The following is a 20534-nucleotide window of genomic DNA, read 5'->3' on the forward strand; positions in this document are numbered from 1 at the left end:
CCGCTGGTCGCGCTTCAGAAGCAACAGGACATCACGTGGTTTCCAGAGTTTAGTGTTACTTTTACTACTCCTGAATTTAGTTTTTCCTCGAAGGTTCGATAAAGAGAAGATTAAAAAAGAAAGAAGATTGGTTTCTGTCGCCGAAAGAGGAATTGCTTTTAAGTTGTCATTATTCTTTTTCTGCAAGAACTGATAGAGGCTCCCATTTTAAACTCAGTGAGAGGAGGAGCCTTTGCGTATCCACATGCTAGCCCACAGCTCACATTTTGTAGATGAAGAAACTGAAGCATTTGAGGAAAACTTGGGTGCCACCCATCACCTAACAACCGAAGTTTTTTTGTGGAAGCACAAACATTCTTCATGACAAGGCAATGCAATACTATTGAATTGTTCTCTAAGAAGTTAGCATTTCCATTTTCAATTTTTAGTGCAGTTAAAAATTCCAGTAATATATAGTATTGTTTGTTATCTGGTCCAAAAATGAACGTTTCTTTCAGGTTCCAATAAATAATAGAATGTGTGAGTGCTGAAAGTAACAATATCTTGTTTTTACCATTAACACCATTTTTGTGGTGTTCATTTGGAGAAATGGCTGTTATTTTAAACTACTTTTACCATACAGTATTTTCTTTATTCACTACTATTTATTTGTTACTTTTCTAGTCTTGTGTAATATTACCAGATAAGTTATGTTGTATCATTAAGATACTATTTCTCCAATGGCTAATTGTAAAACTGATGCCCTTTAATTCTTTAAACTATTAAGAATAACCATTTTATATATCAGGAAAATCTACTGTCTATAATTACAGTTATTTACTGATACCCATAATAGTCCCTGTGCTTCAGTTTACTAAGTTAAATAGTAAGCAGTTGGATATGTGATTCCAGTTTTTATTTCTTGTTTAATTAAAGCATTTTCAGAAGGAAATAGTATTTTAAGCCCATTTACATTGAGTCCCACTTCTCCAGCTTATTTTCACATGAGCTTCTGTGTTCCCTTTAGATTGAACTACATTTTCATTTTCCAAGATAAGCCATTTTCTTTCTTCAGGAAGAGTTTCTTGAGGAAAGCATGTACACTTTCCTCAACTACTTTCCCATAGCTAATTCCTCATTGACTTTGGTTTCATCATTATAGGGTATTGATTTAATGTTGGAACCCCCATCTTAAATGTTAACTGCCATCTTATGAGGAAAGTTTTGCTTTTCTGTAATTCCTCTTACCCAAATTCCCCCCACTTCATTAGTGACCTACCCCATGATAACCCTAAGCCAATCCCAGAAGGACATGACCCCTTTGCTGTGGAAAGCCCCATGGTGCCATAGACCTAAGCCAATCCCATGTTATTCTCCACATGCCTACCTCTGACACAAGCACCACCAAGCCTATCCAATAGCACCACAACTACAACTCTAAACTGCTACCCCACAAAAGCTGAATACTCAAACATCTCGGGGCCTCTCTCTTCTATGCAGAGATGGCTTTTATTTGTCAACTCTGACAAACTCTCTTGTATATATCTACCTTTTCTCCATCCTTAATTTCTCATGTACCTGTTTCTTGCTTCTCACTTTCCCTTCAATCATGCCATCACTTTCCCTAAGTAATTGTATTTAATATCCTCAAGATTGAACTAGTTGTCCTCTCTATGTATTCCAATAGTACTTTGTCATTCCCCTCATCTAGACTTACATTTTAACTATCTACTACCCAACCCCACCACCACCACCATAAACTCCTTAATCTCAGGGATCAGTCCCCCTCCCCCTTGTTCAGTTAGTAATGGTGTTGAACAAGAATGTGATGAATAAATTAGGAAGTGGATGGAGCATAAGACTGCCTTGAAGTCCTCCTGAAGACTTTTAAATTCATTATCCAGGGATAAGTTCCTCCTGTATGTTATAGTTTTCCCCCTCTTTATGGAGTTCAGACACTAGAATCCAAGCTTCCAGAGAAAATGGAGGGAGATAGGTGAAGATGAGAAGGAAGCAAAGCAGTAGGAAACTCTTCTCACAAAGTCAAATGGAAGGTGAGCCCACACTCTATTTTCCTCTTTCCATTTTGATGACTGGCTTTCCTTAGAAAGGTGTAGTGATAAAATATGCCTCCCAAATTGGCCTTAACTTTTAGAAATTTCTGCTACAAACTTTAGGGAAGAGCCTTAAGAAAAGGCTCATAGTATGTCTCACCTTAGTGTTCATTTCATTGTAAAGGTAGGTTGGATGTGGGATGGGTTAAAAGTGAGATTTACATAGCTTTGAAACATGAAATCTTTAGGGAGGGCAGCAGTAGGGGTCTTTGAGGGGTAGGGCAAGGGGTGAACACAGAGAAAACTGGGTTCCAAGAAATATGAGAGACTTAGTGCTGAGAAGCATTAGAGGAGCAGAAAAGATGGAACATCAGCTTCCTTTTAACTCCTGGCTGGAAGCTTAGGAGTGAAGGACACATGAACTGGTGACTGTTTCTGAGGAGTCATATAAGACCAATGTGTTGCTGAGAATTATGGTGTATAATTAGTGGTGGAAAAGAATAGTCGGAGGAGTTGACAAGGAAAGCTTCATAGAATAGGTGAAACTTACTCCGAACCTCAAAGGCCCAGTAGCAATTGGATACCATAAGAGCAGTGTGGCAAACCAGATAAGAAATCTCAAGGACCAAAGGCTTGCTGGTGGAAATGAGCATGGGAAATACAGGAGATGGTAGAAGTTAGTAAGAGACTTAGGGAGTTCAGAATTCTTCTGGGAAAACTGAGGGAAAGAAAGCTATTTTACTTCTTCTGTTATCTTCCTTAATTTGCTTAGATATAGCCTCACATCTTCTCCTGATAGTTATCCCTACCTTTGAAAGTACTAGATCAAAACCTAACTTCCCATTCTTTTCTAAGTTGGCTTTAGAAATGTTTAAGAGTATTTAATTTATTCAGCTAGTTGATTGAAAATAGAAAAAGAACTATGAAATTTCATAAAGTTGTTAATGATTTATAGTTAAGGATTTACAGCTTTTGAGATGTATGACCTGGGTTCCAATCAGACTCCAGGTGTTCTGTGTTATATGACCATTCAGCGAGTTGCCCCATTTGAGTTTATTAGGACCTAGAGCTTTTCCATCATTCTCTCATAATTAAAAAGTCCCGTGATACCTATTCTCAAAACCCAGACTCTCAGGCAATTTAAACTTTACCTAACTACAAAGAGGGAAGGTTTGTTTCTCTTCACTTTCTTCTCAAAGCTTTTCTTGCCACCAGAGTCATAGGCCAGAAACCTGACTCTGGGGATCCAGTAAATCAGGTTCATCCACTCACCCTAAAAAAACGAAACAGAAGAGGTAATAGTGAAAAACACAAAGGGAACTTTACAATGTAGCCGCACCCTTCAGAGTTCTTGACCCACAGGGTCCCATTGCCTTCCCTGAGTAGTAACACTGAATAAAATTCCTTTTGTACCTTTACCATTACCATTTCTGTTGGTTTTAGGAGCAAGTGACCAGACCTGATTTACTAGATCCCCAGAGTGAGGTCCCTGGCCTAGGACTGTAGTAGCAGCTTTGGTGAGCCCAGCAAGGAGAAAGCATGGAGTTTGTTCATTAGCCACTTGGAGCTAACAGCCCTGGAATGAAGAGGACAGAAAAAGAGGGATCAGTGCAGCTACTAAAATTACATTCATTGGGGGGGGGGGTCTCTCCATTTCTTCCCACTTAGGATGGATGCTTTTTACTTGGTGAAGCAGAGAAATGAACTTTTGAACTCTATGGGCCCTGAAGTCTGACCTCTGGTAAGTTCTCCCTGACAGTGTACATTGGGTCTTGTCCTTCTTTTTCCTTGTCCTTTGAGATATTTTGAGCAATTTGGTTAATTTTGAACCAATTTGGGAAGAAGGGGCACTTTTGAGAAAATTTGGGTTGTTTTGAACCAATTTGGGCTTATTATGCCTTTTGTCTGATGGAGAAGTTTGGAATCTAACTTTGCCATGCCTATTGAAAGGTACACAGACAAACCTGGTTAGTTTGGGGAGATCTCTGTTGTGATTGGCATAAAAATGGAAAGTGCTAATTCTATGTTTGTGTCCTATATGGATAATTTTGTCTGTTTGGTTTTTGATAGCTATAAATACATGATAAAAAGATAATTAATTATTATGGCATACCATGATCTTGTTTTTTAATACCTTTATTTTGTTTAATTTTTTTAGGTGGTGCTGGGGATTGAACCTAGTGTCTCACACTTGCTAAGCAAGTGCTCTACCACTAATTAGCCTCTAATTAGCACTAATTAGCCTCTGAGTAATTTCTAATCTAACTCCAGTTTCAACCATATGTGTATACAGATGCAGCTTACTTTCCACTTCTCTCCTTTTCCCCATCATTCTTACATCTTTCTTCCACCTGTCTGTATTCTTTTACCCTTTTTATTCTATTCATCAATTTTTTTCCCACCAAATATTTTTAGTATCAACCTGGCACTTCAAAGCTGACTACTTTTGGAATCCTGAATATTCTCCCACACTACAATGTGGGGTTCAGGGATTAATCACTAAAGTTTGGATTTGGAATGTCCCCCAAAGATTCCTGAGGGACACAGGGTAGAAAGATTCAGAGGAGCTTTGGGGAAGTGATTGGATCATGATGGCTCTGACATCACCAGAGGGTTGACTCATTGATGGACTCATAGCTAATTGGAGTATGGAGAGGCGGTGGCCATGGTAGGAAGCAGGGCCAATTTGAATAAAGTGACTCCTTTGGGAGTGTGCCCTTGGGAACTATATTGTTCCCTGGTCCCCTTATCCCACCCTCTGCTTAATGGATGCTGTGAACTGAGCAGCTTTCTTCCACCATGTGTATTCACCTGCCTTACCTCAGGCCTGGTGTAACGGAGTTGGCCTACCATTGACTGAGTCCTATACCCAGCCCTATACCATGCCCTTTTTACATGAAAGTACAGTCTGATTTAATGTGATTGTTTCATGTATTCTTTTGTCTGTTAGTTTGGTTTTTAGAGTATGTTGATAAAATCTTTGTTTTCTATTTTATGTATGTTTGTATATATGTGTATATTGTGTGTTCTCTCCACATGATTTAAATTGGCTAATAAATAAATGAACACTCAGATACTTAAAGGATAGAAATACACAACTTAGTTCATGTGATTTGAATAAATTTTTACTAATTGAGCTAATTTAAATTTGTTAGTAAGACAAAAGTAAAGATACCTTTAAAATTATTAACACAATTTTGGCCTAGGTTACTAGGTAATTGGGATTGAATTTGACTCTGTTAAGATGTTTACAGTAAAATGTTTATTGCTTTTGAGCAGGAAAAAATGGCTTAAAATATTAGCTATGCTTGTCTGATATCTTGGTCTTTGTGGGTAACCTAAAAGTAGTTGTTAAAAAAGGATAAATTATATTTGATATAAATGGAATAAACATTTACATATGTGTTAGAAGAACACATATGTATCATTTTTAAGTGAAAATACTGAAAAATCAATTGTTAAATGTAAATACCGCTACTCTTGGCCTTTAAAATTCTATAAGAAAAAAATATAGATTGGAATAATTAAAAAAATAGATTTTTATAAATTGTCGGCATATGGAAAAAAAACTTTGATTTTTGTGGGTCGTCACTAAAAAGCAAGATTACTAAGAGTTAAAATTCTAATTAACAGATATAATTCTATATGCAAAAATACAGAACATTTAATGGAATTTTAATTAAAAATATAGATAGAATAATGTATTTCATCTTATTGGGGAGAAAAGAAGGAATTTTGTAAAGATTGTTTCAAAAGGTTAAAGGAGAAAAACCAGCAAGTAGGAAAAATAGCTATTAAAAGTTATAGGTATGGAGATATATTTTTGTAAGGAAAGTTAAAGAAAATGTTTTTGGAATCAAAAAGGATACTTGTCCTAAAGTCCAAGATGGAAAAAGGAGAGACAGAACAAATCTAGAATGGAAACAGGTTGTTGAGTGTCTAAGTAAGTTGCAGAGGGTTTGTGAAATATAAATCTTAGGAAATTTACACATAAAATTAAGTTGATTATAATTAACATAGTTAAGGTTAGCTAAGGATTTTTCTAAGGTCAAAAGTTAATGTACTGAGATCTACCCACACCGGCCTGTGCAGGCCCCAAGCCCACAACAACAGACCTGGGTCCCCTCTTCTCTGGCAGGGCAGACAACCGCCAGAGCCTAGCCTCTGGTGCAGGATTGCTCCTTCTGACCAGCAGACTACTGCAGGATGTCAATCCCAGCAGGAGGTCAAGCCCAGTGGCCCAGATGCACCCACACCAACTTGCACAGGACCCAGATCCAGGATGCAGTAGCATTCATTGAGGGACATTAGCAGGGTGTGGAAGCCCAACATCAAGGTGAGGTACAGACAATCTGCACAGGTACTACAAGAATATAGGGAAGAAACTGTAATATCTCACATCCACACTGCAAGAAAGGAAGACACAGACAACATGAAAAAATAAGGGAGGAAAGTGCCCCAAACAAACCGAAACACTATAATAACAGAACCCCATGGATAGTAAAATTGATGAAATGTCAGAGAAGGAGTTCAGAAGGTTCATAATTAAAATGATCTGTGAATTAAAGAGTGACCTAAATGAGCAAATACAGGTAAAAATTGATCACTCCAACAATGAGATAAGAGAGCAAATACAAGTAGCAAAAGATTACTTCAAGAGAGAGAAACTCTGAAAAAAAAACAGTTAAAATCCTTGAAATGAAGAATATAATAAATCAAATTAAAAAACTCAATAGAAAGCATAACCAACAGACTATATCACTTGGAAGAAAGAACATCAGATAATGAAGACAAAGTATACAACCTGGAAAATAAAGTCGATCACACAGTAAAGATAGTTAGAAACCATGAATTATGGGACAGCATCAAAAGACCAAATATAAGAGTTATTGGAATAGAGGAAGGCACAGAGTTTTGAACCAAAGGAATGCACAATTTCTTCAATGAGATAATATCAGAAAATTTTTCAAGCATGAAGAACAAATTGGAAAACCAAATACAAGAGGCTTATAGGACACCAAATGTACAAAATTACAACAGGTCTACACCAAGGCACATTATAATAAAAATGCCTATCATACAGAATAAGGATAGAAGCTTAAAGCTGCAAGAGAGAGGAATCAGATCACATATCAAGGAGACTAATTCGTATCAGCAGATTTTTCAAACCAGACCCTCAAAGCCAGGAGATCATGGAACAACATATACCAAGCTCTGAAAGTAAATGAATGCCAACCAAGAATCTCATATCCAGCAAAACTAACCTTTAGATTTGATGATGAAATAAAAACTTTCCATGATAAACAAAAGTTAAAAGAATTTACAACTAGAAAACCTGTACTACAGGCTTACATCCTCAGTAAAATATTCCAAGAGGAGGAAATGAAAAACAATGATGAAAATCAGCAGAGGGAGAGATTACACTAAAGGAAAATCTAATCAAAGGAGAAACCAAGTCACATTAAATACCAAAAATAAACAAAAATGGCTGGGAATACAAATCATGTCTCAATAATAACCCTGAATATTAAAGGCCTAAAGTCACCAATTGAAAGATATAGACTAGCAGATTGTATTTTAAAAAAAGACCCAACAATATTATGCTTCCAAGACACTCATCTCACAGAAAAAGAAATCCACAGACTGAAGGTGAAGTGTTGGGAAAAATCATACCACTCATAGGGACTGGGGAAGCAAGCAGTTTCCATCCTCATATCAAATAAAGTAAATTTTAAGCTAAAGCCAACCAAAAAGGATAAAGAAGGACACTACATACTGCTCAAGGGAACCATACACCAACAAGACTGAACAATTATATGCCCACCCAAAATAGAGCATCTACATTCATCAAACAAACTCTTCTCAAGTTCAAGAGTCAAATAGACCACAAGACAATAATTTTGAATGACTTTAACACATCTCTTTCATCACTAGATAGATCTTTCAAAAAAACTGTAGAACTCAATAATACAATCAATAACTTAGACTTAACTGACATTTATAAAATATTCCATCCTTCAATGAGAGAATATACTTTCTTCTCAGCAGCAATGGATTATTCTCTAAAATAGATTGTATGCTATGCCAAAAAGCAACTCTTAGCAAATACAAAAAAGTAGAGATACTACCCTGCATTCTGTCAGATAATAATGGAATGAAATTAGAAATAAATGATAAAATAAGAAATAAAATCCACTCTAACACCTAGAGACTAAATAATATGCTACTGAATGAACGATGGGTTGCACAAGACATCAAGGAGGAGATTAAAAAATTTTGGAGGTGAATGAGAACACAGATACAACATATCAAAATCTCTGGGACACTATGAAAGCAGTTCTAAGAGAAAAGTTCATTGCATGGAGTTCATTCCTTAAAAGAAGAAAAAGTCAACAAATAAATGACTTAACATTACATCTCAAAGCCCTAGAAAAAGAACAAATCAGCCCCCAAAGCAGCAGAAGATAGGAAATAATTAAAATCAGAGCCAAAATTAATGAAATTGAAACAAAAGAAACAATTGAAAAAAATGACAAAACAAAAAGTTGGTTCTTTGGAAAAAATCAATAAAATTGACAGACCCTTAGCCATGCTAACAAAGAGAAGAAGAAATAAAACTCAAGTCACTAATATAAGTGATGAAAAAGGAAATATCACAACAGACACTACAGAAATACAGAAGATAATTAGAAATTATTTTGAAAACTTGTACTCCAATAAAATAGAAAATATTAAAGGCATCAACAAATTTGTAGAGTGATATAATTTGCCCAAATTGAATCAGGATGATATACACAATTTAAGCAGATCAATTTCAAGTGATGAAATAGCAGACACCATCAAAAGTCTACCAACCAAGAAAAGCCCAGGACCAGACAGATACATAGCAGAGTTCTACAAGACCTTTAAAGAAGAACTAATACCCATACTCTCCAATTTGTTTCAGGAATTAGAAAAAGAGGCAGCACTTCCAAACTCATTTTATGAGGCCAATATCACTCTGATTCCAAAACCAGGCAAAGACTCATCAAAAAAAGAAAACTTCAGACCAATATCTCTAATGAACATAGATGCAAAAATTCTCATTAAAATTCTGGCAAATCAAATACAGAAACATGTCAAAAAGATTGTGCACCATGATCAACTGGGATTCAGCCCAGGGATGGAAGGTTGGTTCAACACATGGAAATCAATAATTGTAATTCATCATATCAATCGACTTAAAGATAAGAATCATATGGTCATCTCAATAGATGCAGAAAAAGCATTTGACAAAATACAGCACCACTTTATGTTCAAAACACTAGAAAAATTAGGGATAACAGGAACATATCTCAACATCATAAATGCTATCTATGCTAAGCCCCAGGCCAACATCATTCTAAATGAAGAAAAATTGAAGGCATTTCCTGTAAAAATGGGAACAAGACAGGTATGCCCTCTTTCACCACTTCTACTTAACATAATTCTTGAAACACTAGCCAGAGCAATAAGACAGATGAAAGAGATTGAAGGGATACACATAGGAAAAGAAGAACTCAAATTGGCAGTATTTGCTGATTCTATATCTGGAAGACCCTAAAAGTTCCACCAGAAAACTTCTAGAACTAGTAAATTAATTCAGAAAAGTAGTAGGATATAAAATCAACACCCATAAATCAAAGGCATTTCTGCATATCATTGACAAATCCTCAGAAATGGAAATGAGGAAAACTACCCCATTTACAATAGCCTCAAAAAATGGGAATAAACTTAATGGAAGAGGTGAAAGATCTATATAATGAAAATTACAGAACCCTAAAGAAAGAAGTGAAAGAAGACCTTAGAAGATGGAAAAATCTACCTTGCTCTTGGATAGGCAGAATTACTATTATCAAAATGACCATACTTCCAAAAGCACTATAAAGATTTAATGCAATTCCAATCAAAATCCCAATGACATTCCTCATAGAAATATAAAAAACAATCATGAAATTCATCTGAAAAAATAAGAGACCCAGAATAGCTGAAGCAATCCTTAGCAGGAAGAGTGAAGCAGGTGGCATCACTATACCAGAACTTAAACTATACTACAGAGCAAGAGTCACAAAAACAGCACGGTATTGGCACCGAACAGACTGATAGACCAATGGTACAGAATACAGGACACAGAGACTAACCCACAAAATTACAATTATCTTATAGTAGACAAAGGTGCCAAAAACATGCATTGGAGAAAAGATAGCCTCTTCAACAAATGTTGCTGGGAAAACTGGAAATCCATATGCAACAAAATGAAATTAAATCCCTATCTCTCACCATGCACAAAACTCAAAATGGATGAAGGACTTAGGAATAAAACTAGAGACCCTGTGTCTAATAGAAGAAAAAGTAGGATCTAATCTGCATCATGTGGGATTAGGCCCCAACTTCCTTAATAAGACTCCTGTGGTGCAAGAATTAAAATCAAGAATCAATAAATGGGGAAAAAATAAATAAATGGGATGGATTCAAACTAAAAAGTTTCTTCTCAGCAAAAGAAACAATCTGTGAGGTGAATAGAGAGCCTACATCTTGGGAGTAAATCTTTACCCCTCACACATCAGATAGAGCACTAATCTCTAGGGTGTATAAAGAACTCAAAAAGCTAAGCACTATAAAAAATAACCCAATTAATAAATGGGCCAAGGACCTGAACAGACACTTCTCAGAAGATGATATATAATCAGTCAACAAATATATGAAAAAATGTTCATCATCACAAGCAATTAGAGAAATGCAAATCAAAACCACTTTAAGATTTCATCTCACTCCAGTCAGAATGTCAGCTATTATGCATACAAACAACAATAAGTGTTGGTGAGGATGTGGGGAAAAGGTACACTCATATACTGCTGGTGGGACTGCAAATGGGTGCAGCCAATATGGAAAGCAGTATGGAGATTCCTTGGAAAACTGGGAATGGAACCACCATTTGACCCAGCTATCCCTCTCCTGGGTTTATACCCAAAGGACTTAAAACAGCATACTACAGGAACACAGCCACATCAATGTTTATAGCAGCACAATTCACAATAACTAAACTGCTAATCTGTGGAACCAACCTAGATGCCCTTCAATAGATGAATGGATAAAAAAATGTGGCATATATACACAATGGAATATTATTCAGCAATAAAAGAGAATAAAATCATGGCATTTGCAGGTAAATGGATAGAGTTAGAGAAGATAATGCTAAGTGAAGTTAGCCAATCCCAAAAAACCAAATGCCAAATGTTTTCTTTGATATAAGGAGGCTGATTCATAGTGAGATAGGGAGAGGGAGCATGGGAGGAATAAACAAACTCTAGGATAGGGCAGAGGGTTTGGAGGGGAAGGAAGGGGGCATGGGGTTATTAATGATGGTGGAATGTGACAGTCATTATTATCCAAAGTACAGGTATGAAGATATGAATTGGTGTGAATATACTTTGTATATAACCAGAGATATGAAAAACTGTGCTCTATATGTGTAATAAGAATTGTAATGCATTCCACTGTCATATATAAATTAAAAAAAGAGGAGGAACCAGCTGAAGAATTTATTCAGTGCACAGAGCTGTCAAAGTGCAGGAATTTATAATAGGCCAAGGTCTGGATGAATGGACAATATTTTCCCATTGTCAGTTTTGAGTAGGCTGTACATAGTGATCACAGGCAGGAGAAACATTTAGTACTCTGCTAAAGCCCAAGGACAGAGATTCAAAAACTCATCATTATGTTGATTTTCCTGAGCAAGGCTCTGAGGTGTCACCATGTGATGGAGTCAGGATGCATTGTGTCAGTTGGGTCTGGAGTGTTAGATCAGCTTGTGGGCCTGGTCTTTCTGAGTTTGGTATGCTCATTGTAATCCTTAATTTGAAAGTCAAATTGATTGAATTAAGAGATGCCAAGAGAGAATTATGGGTATGTCCATGAGCCTTGTCTAGGAATGATTGGCATGTGGGATAGCCAACTGAAATGGAGATGCTCCCTAAGCATGGGCAGCACTGTTCAATAGACTAATGGCTTGGGTGGAATAAAAATTGGAAGAACAAGGAAGCAGCAGCAGATGCAAGCTCAGTTCTTCTTGAATGGGTTCCTGATTGCTACTGCAATTATCTGGGGAGATTATATGCTGAGGGCCATTACCAAGTAGGAATGACGCATCGAAATTTCCTTGCCAAGCGTACCCCATGCTGCTTAGAGGACATTCGATGGGACATTGCATGCATGCTTTAATAAGGTGACCTTGCTCAAGGACCAAGGCGGATCCGGGTTTAGAGCTGATCAGGTTTGAGGAAGTAACCGGCTCCTTGAGTTTAAGGCGTTGCCAGTTTAAGATAATGGGTTTTAGGGAAGTTGGAAGTTGAAGATTATTGCTGGGATTAGGGTGTTCCTGCTGCTTGTTCCCGTTGAGTTCTCATGAGATTGAAATGGGATTTTTGGAGATAGCCTCGTGGAGTAGGTGGATTGTGCGGGAGACGGCAGAACGGGATTGCCACTGGACCTGTGTGGAGGTGGTGTGAGAGCGGGAATAAAGAATTGCTGTTTGAACCTACAAAGGTGTGTGGTGGCTCGTGATTCTGGTGCCAAGCCGAGACATTGGCCTTGGCAATTATACTCTTGCTTCTTCACTCTTCCAAAGCACATTCTCCAGAAGCCTTCAGTCTCAGAAGGGAATTCAGCCTCTTGGATTGTGGAGCTACTGATTCTTTCAGCTCTTCAGCCTGCAGATGGCCATTGTGAACTATTCAGCTTCTGGTCTCATAAACCAACCTAATAAGTCCCCCTTTTATACTTATACTTCCTGTTGCTTCTGTTTCTCTAGGGAACTCTGGCTAATAAGCTCATGCATCCATGTGCTTCTGAGTAAGTCAGTAAGTTCTCAGGTGGATATTTTTAATGATATGATTAATGTACTTACCAGTATGTACCTCACGGTTGTGCTGGAGGTTGTTAATTGTGCAAACAAGGCATAGAGTCATTCCACCTCCAGGTGTATAGTCAAACCCAAAATGGAGTAGCTTATGGCAAACTCCTGCTTTACAAGATGAGTAGACCAGGTTTGGGCAGCCTGAGAACTGCTCTTGCATGCAGCATGGAGTCACTCAGAGCAGGGCACAGCCTGCTCTCCACACTTTGTGTTCCCTTCTTGAGGCTTCAGTACTCCTCCATGACATGTTTTGCTAGCAGTGTGTTTGTTTTGTTTCATTTTTGAGGATTATTATAATTGTTACTAATAATCCTATACATGATGGTCATTTCTAGAGAGCCAGGAATTAGTCTTGTTGTTTAAATCTCAGCTCTGGTACTTAGAGAAAGACTTTAACCCAGTTTATTATTGTATCTGATTGAGATAATAAACTGGTACAAGTCCCAGACTATCTCCTGAGTGGATGATGTTTGTGGAAGGCTTCCCTGAATGAATGTTGGGAAGAGACAGGAGACCCAGGGGAGCCCACAGAGTTGTACCACATGTGTGGATGACTTGCATGAGATTTAACCCAGGGATTGCCAATGTCTCGGCTTGGCACAAGATCACGAGCCACCACACAGCTTTGTAGGTTCAAACAGCAATTCTTTATTCCTGAACTCACACCGGCCTCTACAAACACATTCAGGGGAAATCCCAAATCTGCCTGCACAATTCACCTACTCCATGAGGCTTATTTCCAAATCCCATTTTAATCTCACGAGAACTCAATGGGAACAAGCAGCAGGAACACCCTAATCCCAGCAGCAATAATCTTCAACCTCCAACTTCCCTAAAACCCCTATTGTCTTACACCGGGAACACCCTAAACTTGTCTTAAACCGGGAACGCCCTAAACCCAAGGAGTGGGATACTTCCTCAAACCTGCAGTATACACTTTAAACCTAGATCCACCCTCGTCCTTGAGCAGGGTCGCTTTTTTCAAAGACACATGCAATGTCCAGCGGATTTCCAAGGCAAGTCCATTTAACATGGGGTACGCTGGCAAGGATTTCGATGCGTCATTCCTACTTGGCAATGGCCCTCAGCAAGGGATTTTGCCCAGGGGTGCTTAACTACTTAGCCATATCTGCAGCCATTTTTATTTTTAATTTTGAAACAGGGTCTTGCTAAGTTGCCTTGGCGTTGGGGAGTTGTTGAGGCTGGCTTTGAACTCATGATCCTCCTGACTTAGTGTCATGAGGGAGCAAAATTGCAACATATGCATTCAAGGGAAAAAATAAAGAATGTCCACATGCTTCTGCCCCTTTCAATGCTTTCTTCACTCAAATTACTCAATACAGTTTCACTCTATAGGTTCTTAATCAAGAAAATGACAATCCTTAACGCTAGGCACTGCAATAGACATAATCAACTCACAGCAAACAATTCTAGATTTATTCTAAGCACTGAAAAACACACTTAATTATGACAGGCTAATAACAGACATTCCTCTGCATAATAAGTTCAAATGTCAGATAAAAAGTCTGAGGCGTTATGTCCAGCAGATGCACACTCACTCAGACCTGGTGATCAGGTCCGGAACTAAGGCAGGCTTTTCCTGGCATGGAGCGGATGACCAGTTGAGGAGAGGGTTGTAAGGAGAACGTTGTGGCTCTCACCAGGGTCCAGACGAGGTGGTAGAGTTTGAGAGTGGTGAGGATCATGCAGAGAATCAGGAACGATGAAAAGTGATGGGATGTCAGTTCCTCATCAGGCTCTCCAGCTTGAGTGCATCCTTGTTTAGGCTGGCTGAATCCCTGTTCATTTGCTCTATTATTTATACTAAAATTTGGGGCTTTTGGCCCCCTTTTCAATCTTTATCAGCTACCACCAGATTTCTCAGTGACATCATTTACCCTAGGGTTAGAAACATCTGGTCTGGTGGTCTCCACCCTGATCTTCTGGCCTTTCCCTCTTATCAGGCCAGGACAGTTTGCCAGGGGCTTCACTCTGTTTATCAGGGTGAGGGGAAGTATCTTGTTTGAGGCCATACTGGAGGGCTCTGTGGGTGTACCTGGTGAGACTGCAGGTTTCAAACTGAAGTTTTTAAAATGGAGTTGCTTAGGCTCAGGCCTAAGGTCATCCTCACACTTAGACTCCTGAACTGCTGGGATTACAGGCATGTACTACTTCACTTGGCAGTTGTACCTTTCTTGGCCATTCCTCTTTGCTTACCCTCTAACTGCATTGGCTTTCTTTCTATTCTTCAAACATCAACACAAAAGAACGGCTACTTCCTTCATGCCATAGGGCCTTTACACATGCCTCTTCTATTGATGGGAATATTTGCACAGTTCTAGTTCTCATCATGATAAGAAGAGATGAGGAATTTTTTCTGGTCATCCTCTATCACCTACTTTGTGTTATGGTTAGTATATGAGCTTTCCCCCCAAAGCTCTTGTGTTAACGTAGGAGTGTTCGGAGGTAAAGTGTTTGGCTTGTGAGAGCTAAAACCTAATCAGCTCACCCTAGTTTGAATGATTGGGTAGAAACTGTATGTAGGTGTGTCTTGGCTGGAGATGGTGGGCAATGGGGGCATGTCCTGGAAGGGTGCATCTTCTATGTGCCTTCAGCCCTGCTTCCTGGACCAGTCAAGAGCATCTTTGCTTTGTTGGTCCTTCCTCCATGATGTGTTGTCTCACCTTGGGCCCATAGTAATGAAGTTGGCCTTCTATCAACTGAGATCTCTGAAAATATGAGCCTGAAATAAACTTTTCCTCCTCCAAAAAAAAGAAAAAATGTAATGCAGTCTGCTGTCATAAATAAATAAATAAATAAATAAGTTAATGTACTGATATAAGACCAGAATCTGTTTCTTTATACCTAAAACCATAAAGTTTTCTTAAAAACTCATCCGCTCTTATAACATTTACAATGAACCAACTTTAAAAAATAAAAATTTTGTGTTTCATCAAGATAATGTCTTGTGTCTAATTAGATGATCATTATTTAGGAAACTAAGCCTTCAAAGATTTTTGATTTAAGTACCTGCCTGAAAGTCTTTTAAATGATTGCTTCATATATCTGGTTAAATAAAAATTGTTATTTTTAGGTTATGGTAGTATATTTGATAAACCGAATATATGTGACTAGAGATATGTTTACCTATGTGGGCTAAATACGTTTTTCTGAGTCTGGTCTAAATGTTATGTAAAAGTTTGTAAAATTAAACCTCTGTAGGTTTAATATGGGCAAGGCAATCAATGAATGCTCTCTTCTATACAAGGTATGTGTCTATCTGGACCCTTAACATATAAAATAGTCAGTAAAACTTTTGGCATTTACATCTATTTACCTTGGTTAAATAAACATTTGTTATTTTATATATGAGATGCACTTGAACATACAGTAATACTTATAAGAGGTCTAAGCCTATCTTTATTTTCATAACTGCTTTTAACTGTGTGAACCTGTCATTATAGTTATCTTATGGAGTCATGAATTCTAAAATTTACTTTCAAACTTGAAGCTGTGTTAATCTAGGGACATCTGTGTAACTGTGATGCTAATTATCACTGGCTTCTTTGTATGTTAAAATATTCATGTTCTCTAAATGTACAACCATTCTAAAAATGTAAAGTTTGTGAGAGTATTTTATCAAACTGGTGTCCTCCAAACTAAAATTTGTTAGTAGTGATAGCCTTTTTTCAGGCTTATATAAAAATAGCAAATTTAGATGGGCATTTATTTATGTTATTTAATGTTTCATAACCAGATGAAAGTAGCCTATTATTAATTTACATATGAAGAATTATATTGCTCTTTATGTTGGAGTGGAAATTTAATTGTAATTTTGGAAATTTATTTAATAAGGAGAACCTTATTTGTTTTAAAGGTTGGCATTGTGGAACTTGGAAACATTTTATAGCTTTTTCCACAGGGAAAGAAATTAAGAGCTCTCTTAGGCTTTCTGTTTGATTTGCATTTCAGATGTGGTACTATTATGTTAACTGATATTTAGACAGACTCAGAAAACAATGTGTGAACTTTCTTTTCTTATACTTGTACGTAGACTATTTTAAAAGGGAGCAAAGATTAGCTTCAAATGTGAAAAGGCCAGCCACACTTATGGAGTAAGGCTTTGCCTTTTTGCCCTGCTCCATATGAGGATGGCCCCAAAGTAAGCTAAAGTTAAGCTCATTTAATGTTCTTCTCAAAAGGACAAAGTTTTATTTTTTTTTGAAAGATGACTGTGATCCAAAAATAGTAAGAAATATAATACAAAAATAAGTAAGGGTTTGGGTAAATTACAAGAGGTATTTAAAGATTGTAAAAAGGTCTTTAAAAAATAGAACCTATAATTTGTTTGAGCTGATAAATTATAGGTTTTGTAGAAGCTAAGTAGATATCAAAGATACAATAGTGTTATTATCAAATTGTGTTTCATGGTTCAGAGCTATTATATGAATTGAATATAAGATTTCTTTTTGTATATTTCTTGTTAAACTTCCTAACTGTTGCCTCTTCATGTTTTGCAGAAGTACAGTTTCTTACAAAATAACCTAAGTTAATTTAGGGCAATAAACCATCACCTTTAGGATAAATAGGATGTGATACTGACTGCAGTACTAACACTGACTCCAGTTAAATGGAAGGGGTACCTATAAAATTATAGTTGTAAAAAATTAAAATTAATTACTCTCACTTCAAGACTGGTAGAACTGGCTTCCTAATTTGATCTCCAAGATTTGGAAACTAAAGTCAAGGAAAATAAAAAAGCTTAAAAAAGTAGCCAATATTTTTGCTCTTGCCTTTCAAGGTTAGCCAGGCTCCAGGGAATTATGAACTCCAGTGAGTCACCTGACTTCCTAATCCTAGGGGGATTGTGAGAACCCAAGAGATAGGATGTCCAACCAGTGTATTCTGCAAAGAGGAGGTCATTGAAGAGACAAATGTCCCTAACATCACTAAGGAAAGCCACCTGTGGCCAACAAGACCCTGGCCTATCTGGAAGCTGGATTAACTGGTAGAGAAAAAGACTGAAGAGCCAATTGGCTTCTCACAAGTTCTCCAAAATAACCCCTGAGGAGTCTCAACTGATTTTAGCAGTAGGATAAAGAGATTAATTTTCACCAACATAGGTGTTACCTAATTGGTCTTGAACACCCAACAGGGAAATATGACCAAAGACAAATGTACTAACATGAGAGTAAAAGAAAAGTCAAAGAGCAGTCATGCATGGACAATTTAAAGGGAAAGATAGTGGCCCTTTCAAATATCACTTGAAATGTGCATTTGTGTCAGTGCTACCAAAAGTAAGTAAAGCCCAAAAACTATGGAGAAGAGGTTCTTTTTGTGTGATTGGCTAATACCAAAGCCCTTTGGCCAGGTACCTCCACACAGAATATTGAATTCATAGCTTAGATAAGGACCCTATATTTAGATAAAAACAAGGAAATAACTATTTTTTTCAGACCCAAAATACAAGTTTTCAGTATTTCATACTCACAGAACTATTTAGAAGGAGAGACAACCCTGTACAGAGTTTATTTAGTTGGATATCTTCAGACTTTGACTTTCATATTCTTCTTTATAATTTATAATGGTATTTCTACTTTTATGCTTAATAATCTGTCTCTTTTTGTATATATCTTCAGTGATTGCTCAAAGACTAGTTATTACTGGACCAAGAAATTTGCAGAGCCAGATTGGCTGACAGGCTAGTTCTCTCAAGATTGAGGAATGGACAAAAGATGGGGGAATTGTAACAAGGAGTTAATATTCTTCACTTTTGCCAACATATGTCTCATGGGTAGCTAAAAGCAAGATTAAAAACTTAGCATTTCTGCCTTCATTTTTCATCCATCTTCTTTATATCCAGTCATATATATTTATATCTTGGGTTCCAGGAACAAGGTGTGATCTGATAAACATCTTGTGATAGTTGAAGCTACCACTCAGCAGCTTTCTTATCTGGGACTAGGCTGTTGTTTCTCAAAGCTCTATTTTCTACCAATTTCTCTTCTCTTTCTATACTTCATCAGCATATCTGCTCTTAGTTGCCTATTAAATATGTGTTTTACCTACTTCCTTACCAATAGAACCCCAAGTTTCTTTGACAAAGTGTCACCTAAGAACACTTGTCTGACAAGACTTTTTTTTTTTTCCTGAGGTGTTCATGTGAAACAGTTCCATTCAATGAGTTTAGTGGATGTCAGCCAGGGATTTGGGGAGTTTTTGATCTCTTGATATGGTTACTGCTAGTACCTTTATCTTTTTTCTTCTTCATTCTTCCTGTCTGGATGTGGATATGAGATTAGGGTAGAGCAGACATCTTGCATCTTGTTAGAAATAGATTCCAATTTGTCACTATTTCTATATTGAGATTGCTCAGCAGTGAGCAAGAAGTGTGTCACTGTGTAGAATATCTTACAATTAATACCACTGTGTGTGTGTGTGTGTGTGTATGTGTGTGTATGTATTATCTGAGATGGCAAGTAGGTAGATGAAACCTCATATAATAATGATGTGAAAGGGATGAATGGAAAGATCCTTCTCTAAAGGCTTAATTAAACCACTTTTAAAACATTGAATTATCTACCTTCAGACCTCTCGTTGCCTGAAACATTTTTTTTTTGTACCAGGGATTGAACCTTATATGTTTTTAAGTCCTTATTAGTTCTCTGTTGCTTATCACTGGACATAAGGTAGTGTCTGTTATGGTTTGGTTCTTCAATGTCCCCTGACAAACTCATGTGTTAGGAAATGCAGGCATGTTCAGCAATAAAGTGGTTAGATTATGAGACCTGTAAACTCATTAGTGGATTAATTTGAATGGACTACTATGTGGTAACTGTAGGCAGGTGGGGCATGGGTGGAGAAATTAGGTCACTGGAGATGTGGCCTGAAACTTATCTGTCCATGGCCCCTTCTCTCTGTTTCACAGACACCACAAGAAGAACAGATTTCCTCTGCTGTGCCCTTACCTCAAGTTCAGAGGAATGGAGTGGGCAAACCATGGACTACACCTCTGAAACCATGAGTCCAAAATAAACTTTTCCTACTCTAAGTTGTTCTTGTCAGGTATTTTGGTCACAGCAATAAAAAGTTGACTAACACAGTGTCCCTTTTATTGTTGGATATTTTGGTCACAGCAATGAAAAGCTGACTAACATAGCATCCCGAAGGACATATTCATTTGATTAAGCCATATTTATTCCTATTGCTCCTCTCAGCTTTTCCTTTCATGTACTATTTTAAAGTATATAAAAAATGAAGATAACATTTGCATTATTTGCAAAGCCAAAAAATGCTTTTAGTTAAAAAGAGTTCAATGATTTATTCTTCTATTTTCAGTATGATTTATCTGCAAATTTTGCTGTAAGTATGATGCGATTTACTATTTGGCAACTTTGGTGACAATTTGATTTCCTTACACCATTACCTGATCATGCTTCTATCAATTCATGTTAATTGCTCCTACAAATCCAGTCCATATTAATCTTTTGGTGTGCTTGCATTGTGGAAGAATATGACATATTCTGTTAGACATAGATTCTAATTTGCCACCATTCCTGTATTAAGAA

The 20534-nt window shown here is 37.3% G+C and overlaps 1 long non-coding RNA gene across 1 annotated transcript; it reads left to right on the top strand.

The window, feature by feature from the left end:
- The first annotated feature begins 3671 nt into the window (after positions 1–3671).
- On the top strand, positions 3672–20017 carry LOC144378384 (uncharacterized). The gene is made up of 2 exons (XR_013440045.1): positions 3672–3774; positions 19895–20017. It is a non-coding gene; the product is annotated as an uncharacterized LOC144378384 (long non-coding RNA).
- Positions 20018–20534: the final 517 nt, after the last annotated feature.

This window comes from Ictidomys tridecemlineatus, chromosome 6 (assembly GCF_052094955.1).
Source record: "Ictidomys tridecemlineatus isolate mIctTri1 chromosome 6, mIctTri1.hap1, whole genome shotgun sequence".
Classification (NCBI taxonomy): Eukaryota; Metazoa; Chordata; class Mammalia; order Rodentia; family Sciuridae; genus Ictidomys; species Ictidomys tridecemlineatus.